General features: G+C 43.4%; 1 protein-coding gene across 3 annotated transcripts in view; it reads right to left on the bottom strand.

The window, feature by feature from the left end:
- Nucleotides 1-16,809, bottom strand: part of LOC108701209 (E3 ubiquitin-protein ligase SMURF2-like) — a 46,805-nt gene that overhangs the window by 29,527 nt on the left and 469 nt on the right. The window lies entirely within an intron of this gene.

Below are 16,809 nucleotides of genomic sequence, written 5' to 3'. Positions count from 1 at the left end.
TTCTAACTTTCTTGGAACTACATTACACAATGTGGGACTTTCTGTATCAGCATGTGAGCATCCCTCCCAGGCCACCATACTCCCTACTGGTCTACAGTGAGGATAAACTAGCCACAATTTAAAGTAATACAGATTTATTGTGGACTTGCAGCATCTCCAATACACTCAAGTTCATTTTAAGACACTTGAAACCAAAGGGTGAGGGGTATGCAAACAACACCTACCAATCAGAGGCTTGCATATAATATTTAAAAGGCACCAGTAAATGCCAGTGCTGTCTGGCTGCTGGGGAGGACTGTAGTATAATTTTGCCCAGATTACAGAGTGAATGGCACAAAAGGAACTACAGCACCTTATTGCTTCCTGTGCCTATGTGCCCACAACAATTTCCTTAAAACACCTACTTCTGTAGAGCCGGCTATGAATTGCCTCTCTGTAATGCCCACTACCACCTCCACTGAGAGACCATTCCATAAGGCCTGCCCTTGTCTGGGAGGTGAATGAAAGCATTTAACTGGCAAAGGATCTCGGTTTCAATCTATGCTGAAGCCTTGATTTCTGTTAGCATCCCCCCCCCCAATCCTGTGCAAATTGTGGGAGGAATCAATGTACAAGAAAGCACGTCGCCAGCTTTCTGCAAGATGTCTGCGTTACGGATAAATGAAATGTACACCCAACCACAATTCTTTCATTTCCACGGACCCCCGGCAGCCACAGATACTTCATTGTCTGACAGACTTCCTTTCATTTCAGCAGAGTCGGCTGATGAGAAACCACGGAGCTGTGTAACCAGTGGCCCGCTAACCTGCTCTGGCCCACAAGTCTGTTATCCATGGCCTCCTGCCAGGACATCACTCACCAACATGGTGCATAATCAGGGTCACTTACAGGACCCATGCCCCTGTTGATTGGCTTCTCAGGAGCCTGCTGTATGTACACGTTACTGTGTGCAAGATCCTCATCCTGGCTCATCGACTAATCCTGTGCAAAGTGTATACCATAACTGTGTCCTGGACCCTCTCCCATACTGACTGGATTATCTTGAACCTCAGTTTCTGTGTGCAGGACCCTGGGCTCTATTGATGAAGCTCACCATACAAACAGCCTGGTCTGCAACGTTTCAGGCCTTCATGCCTTTTATCAAGCTGTGATAAAAGGCCTGAAACGTCGCAGACCAGGCTGTTTGCCATGTAATGTACCAATAAAGGCATTTTAATCTATTGGTGCTGTACGGAAACTTCTTTTTGGATCAATGGTGGAGGATGGACCACTGATGGTACGTGCACCGAGTACTGCTTTCATATTGGGGAATCCAGCTGACTCAAGCAAACAAGTATTGGAGCTCACCATATATACAGGTTATAGCTATAATTCTACAAAATAAGGGTAGATACAAGGTTTAATATTAATGCTTAGATCTGCGCCCGTCTCTCCCTTCCGGTGTAAAGCTGCTTTATCCCTTCTATCACTGAAAATAACCAACAGTATGCAGAGCACAAGAGCGACTTCATACAAAGCAGGCCTTTCCCAGCATGCAAGGGGTTAATGCCGTACACCTACAGAGGCCTCTTTAGTGAGGAATCCAACAGCCCAGCCTAATAAGCGCCTGTCCCAGCTTCACAGAAAGCAGGGAGGGAGGGACGGGAGGGGGAGGCTGCTGGCGGATGTCATGGACATTTTTGCCATACCAGACTGCTGATTGCAGGGTGAAAAACCAAAAGGAAAAGTAACTGGGGCCGGAGAGTTTCACTATCACAGAGACAGACTCTGCCTACCCAAAGGCCTCATTCCAGCATTCTGTATTGGAGCAGGGGCTCATGAGAAACTACAAGACCCTCAATACTAGCACCCTCTAATGGAGCAGGGGCTCATGAGAAACTCCACAGGTGTCCAATAATCTGTTCCAAATCTCTCTGGGTGGTTTTGCAATCCAGTGTTCTTTGTGTGTGGCTAACAGGGCAAATATTCTCTCCAGTGCCCTATAAGAGATGGCAAATATAGAATCACAAATATACACATATCTATGCCCCACTGGCTAGTCTGTGATATTCACCCAAAGATCAAAATTGTTGCCAGGCACTGCCTTTGATAGTACTTTTTATATTACCCCCAAACAAAATAAAACACAGTTTCATGCCCCCTGGTGCCCAAGAGGTTCTTCAGCCACAGCCAACATTTCAGAGCAGGACAAACTGAATTCTGTGTACTGAGAATTTCTCTCCCCATGGCTGGATCTGCTTAAGGCGCTCACACATCTTTGCCATTACTCAGAAACAGGAAGGAAGGAGCACAGTCAGAAAGCAGCTGCACCTCACAGGTCAGAGAGTAGCAAAAATCTACAAAATCTGGTATCATTAGTGAGAAGACCATCGTGCCATTGTCCTCCAGCCAGCCATGATAAGCAAAGGTGCATCCTTCCAACCCTGCCATGCCAGGCTAACATAAGTACTGAGATGCAGCCTACCAACCCTGCCAGGTCAATATAAGCACCGATATAAACACCACCAACTCTGCCAGGCTAAATAATAATAAAACAACAGGTGATCCCACCAGGCCAACATAAGAACAGATGTGCACACTACCAAGTCCACCAGGAACAGAGATGTACACTACAGAGCCTGCCAGGGCCAGTATAATTCTGCCTATTCACTTGACCAGGCCCTTGATTTATTATAGGGATGCACCAAATCCACTATTTGGGATTCAGCCAAATCCTTATTTGCATATGCAAATTAGGGGCAGGAAAGGAAAGTGGAAACAAATCTTTTGTGATGAAAAGTCATGTGATTTCCCTACCCGCCCCTAATTTACATATGCAAATTAGGAGTCGGATTTAGTTCAGCCGAATCCTGCTAAAAAAGGTCGAATCCCGAACTCTAATCTTGGATTCAGTGCATCCCTAATTTATTATTGCATGTGTCATTTCCTTTATCACCTTTACGAAGAGGACCCATAAACGAAGCACTGCCTTAGATACCATTCCTGCCTATACAGATATGTTGGATAGGTCACCAGACTAATGCCACGGATGAAATGCTTTACTGAAACATTACTGATTTCAGTACCAATTACATCTTTTCCACAAGACAACAGTGTCAGTGACCAGAATTTGCCAAGTTTAATGCAGAATTATTTGGATTTTAACTCCCAAAAAATACAGGTCCCTTTGTTACACAAAAAATCATATTTTCTCTACATTATATAGGTCATAATTTCCCTTTAAAGGAGAACTAAAGCTTAACTAAAGAAGTAGGCTAGAAAATGTGTACATTATGTGTTGGTCTTCTACACCAGCCCAAGGCAACCACAGTCTTTTAGCAGTAAATATCGGTGTCTTTAAAGATGCCCCAGTAGCTCCTCATCTTCTTTTCTGCTGATTCACTGCACATGCTCTGTGCTGCTGTCACTGAGTTTAGGGACAGACTCGAATATACAGTACACGTGGATTATAAATGTCACAATAAGGCGGATTAGTAATGCAGCTCAGAAACCAGTGCAACTAGCATCAGAATTTAATAATTAGACCTGTCGCATCAGCTTATATTACAGATGAGTAAGTATTTTTGAACAGCACCACCAAACTCTTCTTATTTAAAAAGCCTTTATTAGTGCTTTAGGGCATCACAGCTTTCAGCATCAGCTTATATTACAGACCAACCTCATTTTCTGCTTGACAATTTGCGACAACCCCTAAGCTTAGCTTCTCAACAGCTGCTCAGAGGCCACTGAGCATGTGAGTGTCACAGATACTTTCCAAGACGGTGACCCCGTGACAAGTTTGAAGTAGGGATGCACCAAATCCAGGATTCGGCCTTTTTCAGCAGGATTCGGATGAATCCTTCTGCCCGGCAGAACTGAATCCGAATCCTAATTTGCATATGTAAATTAGGGGCAGGGAGGAAAATCACGTGACTGTCACAAAACAAGTAAAAATGTTTTCCCCTTCCCACCCCTAATTTGCATATGCAAATTAGGGTTCGGCTCGGTATTCGGCCGAATTTCTCTCTAAAGGATTCGGCCGAATCCAAAATAGTGGATTTGGTGCATCCCTAGTTTGAAGTCCTGGATCATTGCTGATGTTGAGAAGCTAAAACTTTAGGCTAGTGCAGGGGTCCCCAACCTTTTTTTTACTCGTTAGTCACATTTAAAAGCAACACAAGCATGAAAAGGTCCATGGGGATGTCAAATAAGGGCTGCGATTGGCTGTTTGGTAGCCCCTATATGGACTGGTAGCCTACAGGAGGCTCTGTTTGGCAGTACATCTGGTTATTATGCAACCAAAACTTGCATCTAAAAAAAAAACCCATCTGTTTTGAGGCCACTGGGAGCAACATCCAAGGGGTTGGTGAGCAACAGGTCGCTCGAGAGCTACTGCTTGGGGGAACACTGGGCTAGTGCAATAAGTTCAGTATGTAGAATACGGCATTTTTAGCTATATTCATTTTTAGGGTTTAGTTCTCGTTTAATGCTAGGAGATGTACAACAGAGAAGCAGCACTAAGGTCAGCAATGATCATACAGCAGATCTCACTGCACAGCCGGCTTGGCTGAACACACTGTGTATATTCTCCATGTTTAGACTCCTGCACAGACACAACCCTGTCTACTTCACAGTATTGTTCTGCCACAGACAAAGCGTTTCCGCTGCAGCCCCTCCTGTTCCTTGGACATTCAGATCAGGAGGGGGTGAATGGACTTGGGAGTGAGGGCCACTGATCACGCAAGAGAAACCAATCTGGCTGCACTTCCTACTTTGTTTCCTCTCCGCTTGCCTGAACCAGAAGAGTCTGGACACCCCATTATGCAGAGGTAGGATTGAAATATCCCCCCACACAGCTGCTCAAAGAGACAACGGCAGCACCCGGAGATGCAAGTTAAAATAAACGGCTTTACAGGAACGATACAGAATGAGGAATCTGTCTCCTATCAGTAATAGCCTCACATCTTTCATCTACCACTGTTCAACAATAGGATTCATACTCACGACCATTCCATGAACTTGGTACTAAACTCCGCCAGTGAGGCTTAATCTGCCACTTCCTGTGACAGGCAAATGTCATCCAGAAAATCAAAACAGACCCTCAAGTGCCCAACTATTAACAAAGCTCTAAAGTCTTACTTGCAAAAGTAAAAGCCTACAAATATACTGAACCTATGAAGTGCCTGTCTAATTTTCCATAGTACATTCAGATATATTCTTATATTAAGCTGGCCATAGACGCAAAGATCCGATCGTACGTTCCCATCTCCCTACCTGCCACTAACCATTCTAATCAAATAATGTACAAAAGAACAGATTAGCAATGTTCTGCACCTGACAGCAATCGTACGATATCTATGTCCAACCAAAGCTAGTGACAGTCTCACTCTGAAAATCGTACGATCGGCAATACATGCAGAGATATTATCGGCAGCCGACAAATCTTTTAACCTGTCCGATCGACCAAACGATCAATCTCCGCCAGACGAAAAATGTCGGGACTCTCCATACACAGTCCGAAAATCGTATGAATCCTCGATTCGTACGATCAGATGTTTGCGTCTATGGCCAGCTTAACAGACACAGGTTCATGAGACAATAATTCAGTATAATGCCCAATGATTCATAAACTGTGATGTTCCTAATAGGATGGTTTGTAGAAAAGATTGATCAGTGGCCTGTGTGTGTGAGCACCTAAGAATATCAGCTTTTCATTATCTGCAACCGTTATATCTATAATCTGCCAGACTGCCTCTACAGCAGTAGCCCCCAGATGTGCTGCCCATCTCCCCTTCATTGGTACACTTTGTGCCTAAGAAGGACAGGCCCATAAATATAGTGACAGTAGTCCACTTTGGGCCTAGGAAGGACTAACCCATAAATATATAAGTGACACTAGTCCACTCTGATGCTAGGAAGGACTGACCCATAAATATATAAGTGACACTAGTCCACTCTGGTGCTAGGAAGGACTGACCCATAAATATATTAGTGACACTAGTCCACTCTGGTGCTAGGAAGGACTGACCCATAAATATATTAGTGACACTAGTCCACTCTGGTGCTATTAAGGACTGACCCATAAACATGTCAGCACTATTAGTGCATTCAGCCAGTCTGTGTATGTGGAGCCAGGGCAGTCGTCGTTTGAAACCCGTTCCTTTCTCTGTGCCTCATTCAGAGACGGTGAATCATTTCCCACTTGGCTGTGTTCCTGCCCATGGCCGTCCTTCTGTACGAGCCCTTCTTGTAGCAGAGTGCCTAATTCACTACACCTGACAGGCCACAGAACATACATCCCTAGTGTTTGCTGTCAGCTGGAGACCAGACACCGTCCTGTTTATGAGACGCATGAAGCAGAAATAGCAGCTGTTCCGGTGAGACAGCAGAGGCCAGGAGTGAATCTGCGCCTGGTTTCTATCTGCTTAACCCTGCACATACTCCTTTCTGGAGCACTCACTGGCTTCTATATGGCCTGGGTCTTTAGGGAGGCAAGGAGAACATTTACTGACTGTAAGTTACATGAAAGAAAGGATTCTATACAAAATAACAGATCCTGCACTACCACCCACACCCTCAGTACATGACAATCCCAGCAGGGGCCCAGGCAGCAGCAAAACAAACAAACACAGACTCACAAAGCAAAGGGCACATTTCTTTATCCAACAACTTGTCAGCTGTTGTGACTTGTTCTGTACGAGAAAGAGAAGAGCAAGTTGTGTTGGTGCAGCTGCACAGACCCAGCACCTCATTCCTCCCAACCAGAATGACATTCCTACCTTTTGCTCCATTCCCAAAGAGGCTCTAGGGAGCCTATGGAATTCCAGCAGGCTTGGCAAATGTTACTACTGCTCACAGTAAAGGCGAATGCATGCCAATGGGAGCCTTCCTGTTGAACACAGGGCTCCTGGGGGGGGGGTTGTGAATAGGTGACAGACAGGGGAGCAGGGAATAGTACTTGAACCTGATTTCAAAAGCTTCGGTGCTTATTATATTGCTTATTTTCGCCCCACAGATTTAGGCAATACAGCACTGCTGCACATTTTAACTTTATGATCATAACTTTGTAACTAAAAACCCCTGTCTGTAAACACATGCACTTTCATTTATACTGAATTACTTATGAGGCAGGGGCCCAGGGAAGTGCACAGTAAGTAGCACTTCCACTATACTTAAATATACTTTAATTTAGCCTTAAGAGTGCTTCCACAACCCCTGAATTTTGTATACCGCTGCACATCAACCAAAAGGATACAATTAGGGTAGAACTACACGGCTGATTTCAATGCGTTTTCGGTGAATCCGGCGCGATGTGCCACAACAGATGCATGGAAAATAAGGTAAGCAATGTCGGATGGTATCTCAGAGTTCATGAATGGCTGCTGCGACAAGATCCGACATTTGTATTTCTTACCTTATTTTTCGCATCCGACTTGACGCCTGGAAAGGCATCACAACAGAGGCACAACACCTCCATGTAGACTATTCCACAATACATTAGGGTGGTGGCAGACGTGGTTAGTGGGGGGAGATTAGTCACCTGAAGTAGAGTCGATTTGTCGCTGGGCTACTGATCTCCCCTAAATCGAAATGCCTTCCTGCTGGCTAGAATGTAAATGGCGATCGCGATGTTGCCTCACGAGGAAACCTTGTGCAACCTCCGAAAAACTTAAGCGTTCCAAGTGCCATCCCGCCAGCGATTGGCGATTTACATTCTAGCCGTCAGGAAGGCATTTAGATTTAGGGGAAATTAGTCGCCCAAAGAAGAGCCGATTTGTCACTGGGCGACTAATCTGCCCTAAATCTAAAAGCATTCCTGCCGGCTAGAATGTAAATCGCCGGCAGGATGACACTTGGAACAATTCGTTTTCTGAAGTCGCCAATGTTGCCTCATGGCTGGAAAGCCAAATTGATCCAAGTGCCATCCCGCCAGCAATTTACATTCTAGCAGGCGGGAAGGCATTTAGGAGATTAATCGCTGGGCGACTAATCTCCCCCAGTAGCCATGTCTGCCACCACCCTTAAGGTGGCCATAGACACACAGATCCGATTCGTACGATTTTCGGATCGTGTGTGGCGACATCTTTCGCCCGGCGGAGATCGGTCATTTGGTCAATCGGTCAGGTTTGCTTTTGACCCGACCAATCCCGCCAGAGCTCATGGCACATCGTAATCTGATCGTTCGGCCATACGGCCAATCAGATTACCCCCGATATAGCCATGCCTGTTAATGGCATATCGGGGAAAGATCCGCTCGTTTGGCAACATCGCCAAACGAGCGGATCTTTGCATCTATGGCCACCTTAAGAGTAAGGAGTGTCTTGGGACGTATTGTTTTTATGACACAAAAAGTGCTCCGCAGCAAGGGCTGCCAGCCATGTGAAAAGTTTATCAAAATAACAATTAAAGGGTAAACCAACTTTGCCTGCAGAAACTAGAAAAAAAAACCAATATTTTATTTGGCGACAGAGTCGGGCTCTCACAGCAGAACCGCGGCCTGGACTCACTTCAATCACCGGGCTGTCATTTTTCCACTTTGTCAAATGTTTTCCTTGTAAAGCTCCGTGTTTGTGCCACAAAAAAACATTAATTCAATCCAGCTGATGTGGGCGCCTCGGACAGGGGGACAGCGGCATCTCTGGATGATGGAATCAAAGTGGCGGTTCTCCGTTTCCATACATTGGGAATGGCTTGAAAATATAGTCTGCAGGGCTCATTTAATATCCTAATTCCTCTGAACAGAATCATTTATCCCATCATAACGAGGGCTGCGGGCACTGCCTCTCCAGCAATATAAAGGCTCCATTGACTCAGCTAAAGGTGAACTTAAGGCTAAGTGTAAGAAAAGGCCCCACTTTGGTACGAGCTCTCTTTCCTTTCATTATTTTCACTGGGGCTATGAAGGATCTGCAGGCACTGGGTCTTGAATGGTGAGTGCACAGGGGCAGGACAGAGGAGCAGATACAGTGATATTTGTACTGCATGGCAATATAAAGCCAAGCCTTAACATACACACCAGCATAAGAGAGGATCATTTATTTATATCCTGACACTTATTTAGCGCCAACACATTTCTGCCATACGTTGATTATACATTATTCCCACCAGTCCCTGACCCAGAGAGCCATTAATCCATCAGTCCCTTGAGCATACAGTAAAATGTGACTTTCAATAAAATGGAGTGTATGGGAGATGGCCTTCCTGGACTTTCTGGATAACGGATCCCATACCTGTATTTTATTAAAGGGGTTGTTCACCTTTAAAGTAACTTTTAGTATGGTTTAGAGAATATGTGTTTTTTAGATGGGGTCAGTGCCCCCCATTTGAAAGCTGGAAAGAGTCAGAAGAAGAAGGCAAATAATTCAAAAAAAATTGAAGGCCAATTGAAACGTTACTTATAATTAGCTGTTCTATAACATACTAAAAGGCAAACCAATCCTTTAATGGAAGTTAATGTCAGGCTGCCAAGAATACAAGAACAAACAAGTGTTGCCCTAAAATTGCTATGTCCCTAACTCCAACAGCAGTGTTATAAACTAATATACACTGCAACCAAAATATAGCATGTACAGTTCATACAGTGCTGTGGAGACAGATACCGGTGGCGAGTGTGAAAGTGTCATAGGGCTACTTGCTCAGGACAGAACTACACACCGATGTACAGATTTGACTCATTGTGTGCTCTATAATGCAACTGGTCCCGGTCTCCCTAATGGAGCAGTTTCACCTGAATCAGCTGCTCCACAAAGCTAGCAATGCAACATGCTCTGCCTTGGCTTTGAAACACTCATTCTCATTCAATTACAAATAGAATAGAAAATTCATGTTTATTCAATATGGAGGACCACATAACCCAATGATGTAAAGACCCCGGGGGGAGGGGGGAAACCCATCCATTTATTTACATCGTGATGGAAGCTCCTTTTGTCTGCACACTATTCCCCCATAACAGAGAAAGGGTTACATGCTGGGAAAATCCAAAATCTGAAGAACTCTTCTTAAAAGATTTGTCTGTAGCAAACATCTGGGAGACAGACTGGCACATAGCCTGCTAAATCCATTTGTACAACTCAGGCTGTACTCAGCAGAGGAAGCACTCTCTCTTTAACAACAGTGCAGTCTAGACGCTTGACATGGTCCTCGCTATAAGCACAAACCCACCCATTCTACCTTAATGCTTATCTGATTATACAGGACATACAAGCTGCTACATTCATTTGCTGTAGTGTTAGCTCAGTGCAAAAGCACATGATTATTATCTCTGTGCAACAGCAAGCTGCTGTACACTTAGCTCTGTGCAAGAGCAAGCACTCAGTAAGTGCACTCACTTCATACAGGAGATGATTATAGTGGGAGGCTTTCACTAGTACAAAATCACCTACAAACAAATATTCTGCATTTCAGAATTCTGGGATATATTTAGAAACGGCACCCCATAGAGGTACTCAACTTTACCATGCCCCCTGCAAGGCAATTGCTGGCAAGCCTTGTCTGTGTCAGTAAGTTACTCTTACACAAATAAACCCATGGAATGCCTTCCTGATTTCTCTGATACAGCAGTCCTCCGTTCCATGAAATGAGCCCAAAAACACAGAGCCAGGCCAAGCAATGCTGAGCGTTAGAGCAGGACACCTCTGAAAAACACAGCCAACGGAGTGCAGCAGGGACTGGATGACACTCAATGAGCCAGGATCACGAGACAAGTATTACCAGGAGTGTGCAGGATCTCCTGTGTACAGGTATAGGATCTGGAATCCCGATATCCGGAAAACTCCAAATTACGGAATGGCCTTCTCCCATAGACTCCATTATACTCAAATAATTCAAATTTTTAAAATTTATTACTTTTTTGTCTGTACTAATGAAACAGTACCTTGTACTTGATCCCAACTAAGATATAATTAATCCTTATTGGAAGCAAAGCAATCCTATTGGGTTTATTTAATGTTTAAATTATGTTTTAGTAGACTTAAGGTTTGGAGATCCAAATTACAGAAAGACCCCTTATCTGGAAAACCCCTGGTCCAGAGCATTCTGGATAACAGGTCCTATACCTGTATAAGACTTCCCTGACCTCTCTACCAAAACAAGTAATATGAAACACATGCAGCCGGATCAATTGTCGTGCACTCAATACCTGCAAAGCATGAATAAAACATGGGGTAGATGCACAATTCATCAGGGGTCACTGTCGATGGTTACAGTAACTGTGCCAAGGCTGGAAGAAATATTATACCAGCAGAGTGAGTGTGCCCCATTTAATCTCTACTTGTGGTGCCGCTGGTATGTGTGGAATCTGTCCCAATTTTAGGTCTGCCCATACTGTGCCACCTTAGCCTGCAAACCAGCAGATGTAACCATGGCCACTATAAACCTGCTTATCTCCATATGCTGCCATAAAAAAAGATAATTAAAGGGGAACTCCAGCTTCCAAACCAAAATTTGATAAAGAGGCCCACATAACACAGAAACCCCTAATATACCCATCACTGTTATCGGTTTCTTCAAAAAAGTATGAATAAATGCCATTTTCTATGCTGAAATCCAGTGGTTTAACAGTTCTTTTCGTTCTGCATCATCATGTGTGCAGGGAATTAAAGGGTTTAGAGGATGCAGGCTAATGACAGATGGCTGCTGATACAAAGTAATACAGTGGTAGTAGTCCGGCAGCGCAGCAAAGTAGTCAAGAGAGATCAGGAGAGCAGGAGGCTTGGCTTGGGAAACTGTTCCAAATCACGAAAAGTATATTTTTTAATTGATGTATATTGCAAAGTTGCTTGAAATTGTGTTACTTTTCAAAAAGTTGAAGTTATGTTTTTGTGGAGTTCCCCTTTAAGTGAAAGAATGACACGTAAAGAGGGAAAAGTCCCCTGGTATTTATTAAAACTAGGGGTACAGTTCCTGTAAGCCGGTTCACTGGCAGCTGAAGGAAATTGCCACTTTACAGGCAGAAAAAATTAAGCCACATAAAGAAAGTAAATAGTGTACGACAAGGGATCCAAACCAAATCTTGTTCAACTTCTTCTTTGCTTCTATCTGCATCACTCTCTGCCTGCAGCTCCACAACAGGTATTTCCAGAAGAGAGCCTCCTGGGAGACTGGCACCCTGCGAGTCACAGTAGTACCCAGTGCCTGGGAAATCCTTTGGCTAAACACAATACAAACTGGGTGGGAAGGTGGCAGCATCACCTTCACTCAGGGAAGAGAGCGAACCACTTGGCTACACAACTGATTTGGCATACAAAAATACAGATCAACGGAGGGCACTTAAGTCAACACAACAACAAAAATGCAAGAATTTTATATGAGGTGCAAAGAACCCAAGGGTGACCCCACACTCAGTGACCCAAAACTCTTTATAGCATATATTGGGTATGCACACTTAAAAAAGTATACAAACAAAAGGTGGTATAGAAAAATCTCTTTTTATATATTATGGCAGTAAAATGTACACCAATTAAAATTGTATCTTATCCCCACCACCTAGACAGCAAAGAGTGGGTAGAGATAGAGCAACAATCCACAGCTACACATCTGATCCACTTGCCGTGGATAGACAAAACCTATCGCAGGATAATATATAAATCCCGCCATTACTCAAAAGCACTATGGCAACCCCAGACCCGGTTAGCGGAAACCACCAAATCTCGGCCTTTCCCTCACCGCTAATACCTATTACAAACAACCCGCGTTTCCCTCTGCACTTAGACCTAATGCTTTCAAAGACTGGCTGGTCAATGGACACTAGTCCTTTTTCCAGTATATGGATAAACTATAACTGGCGGATCTACCACTTCTCAGACAGACCAGACCTATGGCTATGGTTGCCACCTTTTCTGGAAAAAAATACCGGCCTTCCTATATATTTATCTTTCTCCCCTATTATTAACATTGGGATCAACCATAATTTTTACTGGCCAGGTGGCAACCCTACCCCTGGCAGTTCTACAAGACAGTCAATATTGCCAACTCACACATTTCTTTAGTTATTTAGGAGGTTCCAGTAAAATGGGCAGATCCATTACCCCCTTTGAAAAACTATGTTGGAGCACCAAAACACATAATATCCCTTATATATGACATACTCGATAGTAAGAGCGAGAGATATCAACCATCCTTCTAAAGAGCCTGGGAACGCAATCTAGGTTTGGAAATTCCAGAGGATTCCCACAAAGAATGGATTGCCAACCTAATGTTTAGCTCAAGATGCTGTATGATGTAAAAGCTTAATTATAAAATTTTAAGCAGATGGTACTATACTCCTTTTAGACTAAGCAAGATATACCCCAAACAAGCAACACTAGCTGGAGATGCAAAGCAGGGGTGGGAACGTTGCTCCACATATTGTGGGAATTCCCGGCTCTAACAGGATACTGGCCAGTAATCATACAAGCTTGCTCCCAGATTCTAGGTAAGGATATACCAGCTTCACCTGCCTGAACTTTATTGTTCTGGGATACAGAAAACACAGAGAGAGTTCCTGACTCCACACTGGAACGACATCTATTCAACGCAGCTAAGATACTTATTCCCAGGTTATGGAAATCCTCTACCCGCTCCCCAGACCCCTAAGAATTGGGTAGAGAAAGTTAATGAGATAGCTAAATTCAAGGAACTATCCACACTTACAGGGAAGCAGCATTCCAGTTTTAGGGATATCTGGCACCATTATGGTGGTTTCTATATATAGGGACTCAACAGAGTGCAAACAGTTTTCTGAGGTCTTAAACATACATGAAAATGTCCTGTGGTAATTAGAATTCTACTGAGGGTATACTTGGGGTATTCTCATTATGGGCAAGTGTATCTGCTCCTTGTTCTCCCTTTTTGCCTCAAACATATAACTGGGTGGTATGTATATATAATTGACAATATTGTTGTGTATATATTGCTTTGATAAGATACAATTTTGATTGATGTACATTTTACTGCCATAATATTTAAAAATATTTTTTTTCTATAACACCCGTAATATTTATATTATGGGTGTTATAATATTTTTTCTATAACATCTTTTGGTTTGCATAATTTTTTGTGTGCATAGCCAATATAAGCTATACAACTGATTTGGCCCAGATAACGGGACACAGCCAGGTACTTTCTGAGTAATTCTATATGCCAGGTGCTACAGTAGTGCATAGTTTATACATCAATTGGAGGAGCCACTGTGCTTTCTCTTCCAGGATAAATTTTAAACCATCAATAGACGCCAGATTGACCCAGTTCCCTGGTTATCCTGTAAATAATTTGTCTGTCTGCTATTAATTAGCATTGCTCAGACATGGGAGTAGGCTTGTACAATCCCATAATGGGTCAGCACAACACGCACTTCCAGGTACATGGCCATGTAATCTGTAGCTGGGACAAGCCAGAAGGAATAAACTGACAAAGCAGGTCACATTGCATTTATAGCTGGGGCATTCCCAGCCATAATTACTTTATAAACAAGGCAAGTCATACAAACAGAACTACAACTGTCCTACTTCTACATACAATCCCATTATATTCTAATGGAGTGCAATACAATCCCATTATATTCTAATGGAGTGCAATACAGACAGCCAATAGAGGATTCTGGGAATAAAGTGGCTTGGAGGTCCTGCCTGAAGGCCAGTTAAGGTGACATTTGGGGCTAATACATAGGATGACGACTCTACAGTATATTATTAATATGAACAGTGTTTTCCTATATCTGTAACCATTTTATAGGCCAGGAGTGCCCATACTTTATTAATGCATGGTCTGCTTTTAGTGATGTTGTCCCATTATGAATGGGATATTCATAATGGGATATATTACTTAAACTAGAAAATGTATATTGATGTATTTAACAAACAACTTTTTATTATGTTACCTTAAAAATAATAAATATCTGAATGAAAAGCATGAAACAGGAGGGTGATTTAGACAAGCTGTTTGTTGAGATCTACTGATCATCAGCTAAAAGTTTACTGGTAGATCCCAATCTACCTTTTGGGCACCCCTTTTATAGGCTAACCGGGCCATGAACAAAAGATAGAGGCAAAAATTATTTGCATTGTGGTCTTGCACATATATATCCAGTGTCTGCCTACAGAAAGAAAAATTGCACAGTGTCAGTAATGAAACAGTAAGTGTGAACGACTTCATAAGAAGGCATGCTTCCTATTCCATGCACTTTCTGCCACTCATAGTCGCACTTGTACAGGAGACCTAGAATCCAAGCAATTCAGGATACCTGTGCAGTAATGGCTAGGTCAGAGGCCCACATACATCTCCCAGCATCCTGTGGGGGCCCTAAAGGCAGACATACTGAGTTACGTTCACATAAAAGACAACTCAAACTAAAGGCTTTATAATTTGGTGGGACCCTTAATTGTAAGAAATAAATCCCTTGGACTGAGATTGCTTCCTTATTTAAAGTTATTATACAAACAAGTAAAGCCTCATATGCTGCCCTAACATACACGGCTATTACAACACTTCCAAAGTACCCAGCAGCCTTGTACAATGCAAGACAAGGCCCCAGAGTCTGTACTTAGGATGATGCATCAGTGTGCAAACTTTGTAGGTATGCAATCAGCAATGGAGGGAGGTCAAATGGTTTCCTAGGTTGATTAAAGTGGGTAATCATGACTGCCTTCAATACCAGTAAATAAACAAAGATGCGCCCCAGTAAGTGGGAAGAAGGGATTCATCTGAAAAATACTAAGTAACACATGCATGGATAGGCAACCACGGGTACCCCTGCTATTAAGAGAACTACAAATCCCAGCATCATCTTTTAAGATGAGTTTAGGGGACAATGCTCAGGACGGATGAGATAAAGAATCCAATACACCATCCCCCTAAGCTCTATCTGAAGCCACAGCATTTCAAGAGATTTCATTCAAAATAAAGGAAAAATACATTAACCGACTAGGAAACTTCTTTCACAAGCAAGATTTGCATCCCTGTGGCTAGTGATACAGATTCCTCACCACCTGAGCTGACAATCAACAGAAAGACCAAACATAACTGATCTAAAAATAACCCGATAAAGCAACACACCAGTACAATATAAGTTGAAGAGCCTTTAGCTAGTTAAGAGGTAGATTCCAGAGCACAACAGGGAAATCGGAGGGCTCCTAAATGCTTGTTAACCCCGTCAGAGACAGAGGGGCACCCTTAAAAATGCACATTAGACAAGAACAGGCACACTGATGGGCAAACGGTTGGGGCTCCTGGGCAATGACTGGTACCAGAGACAAACAAAATACTTGCCACAAAGCAAGTGACCAAGTGTATGAGTTCTGGGTTAGTGTTTTTATCCCTCTGAAACCCCTATGCAGGGAGTACTGGTGTGGAAATAAAGCATCTACCACATACATTACCAAACTGCCCCTTTGCAAAGCTAAGAGGCATATAAACGCCTTCCAATGTGAACATTATAGAAGTGCCCAGACTCGCATTATTTTAGTAAAGTTTGTCCCTATTAATTAGGAACAGACATTGTCTCGGGCCTGGTGCCAAGTATTAGGGGGCACACAAGAAGTCAGTGGCAGTGCCATAGATCTGTAGGGAGTGACCCCAGCAGTCATAGAGCCCTGCTAATAGAGGGTCAAAAAGCAACGAGGTACCCCACCTTGGGCAAGTAACACTGCCCCCTATGGGTCATTCCAGGGAAACAGGATGTTTCCCAGAAACCAAACCTCAGTGGAATATCCAGGCAATTCCCTCATTTGGGCCTGAAGGGTAACTATGAGGCAGTAACTATCAAGGGTGGGTGGATACTTCCCAGGGGCAGCCTGTGTATCCCTAAACTACTCTTACTTTACAGGCAATACAAACGTACTAGCACGGGGTGATGCT

The sequence above is a fragment of the Xenopus laevis genome, chromosome 9_10L, assembly GCF_017654675.1.
Source record: "Xenopus laevis strain J_2021 chromosome 9_10L, Xenopus_laevis_v10.1, whole genome shotgun sequence".
Classification (NCBI taxonomy): domain Eukaryota; kingdom Metazoa; phylum Chordata; class Amphibia; order Anura; family Pipidae; genus Xenopus; species Xenopus laevis.
Note: the sequence above shows the minus strand (reverse complement) of the source record. Positions and strands in the feature narration are given on the sequence as shown.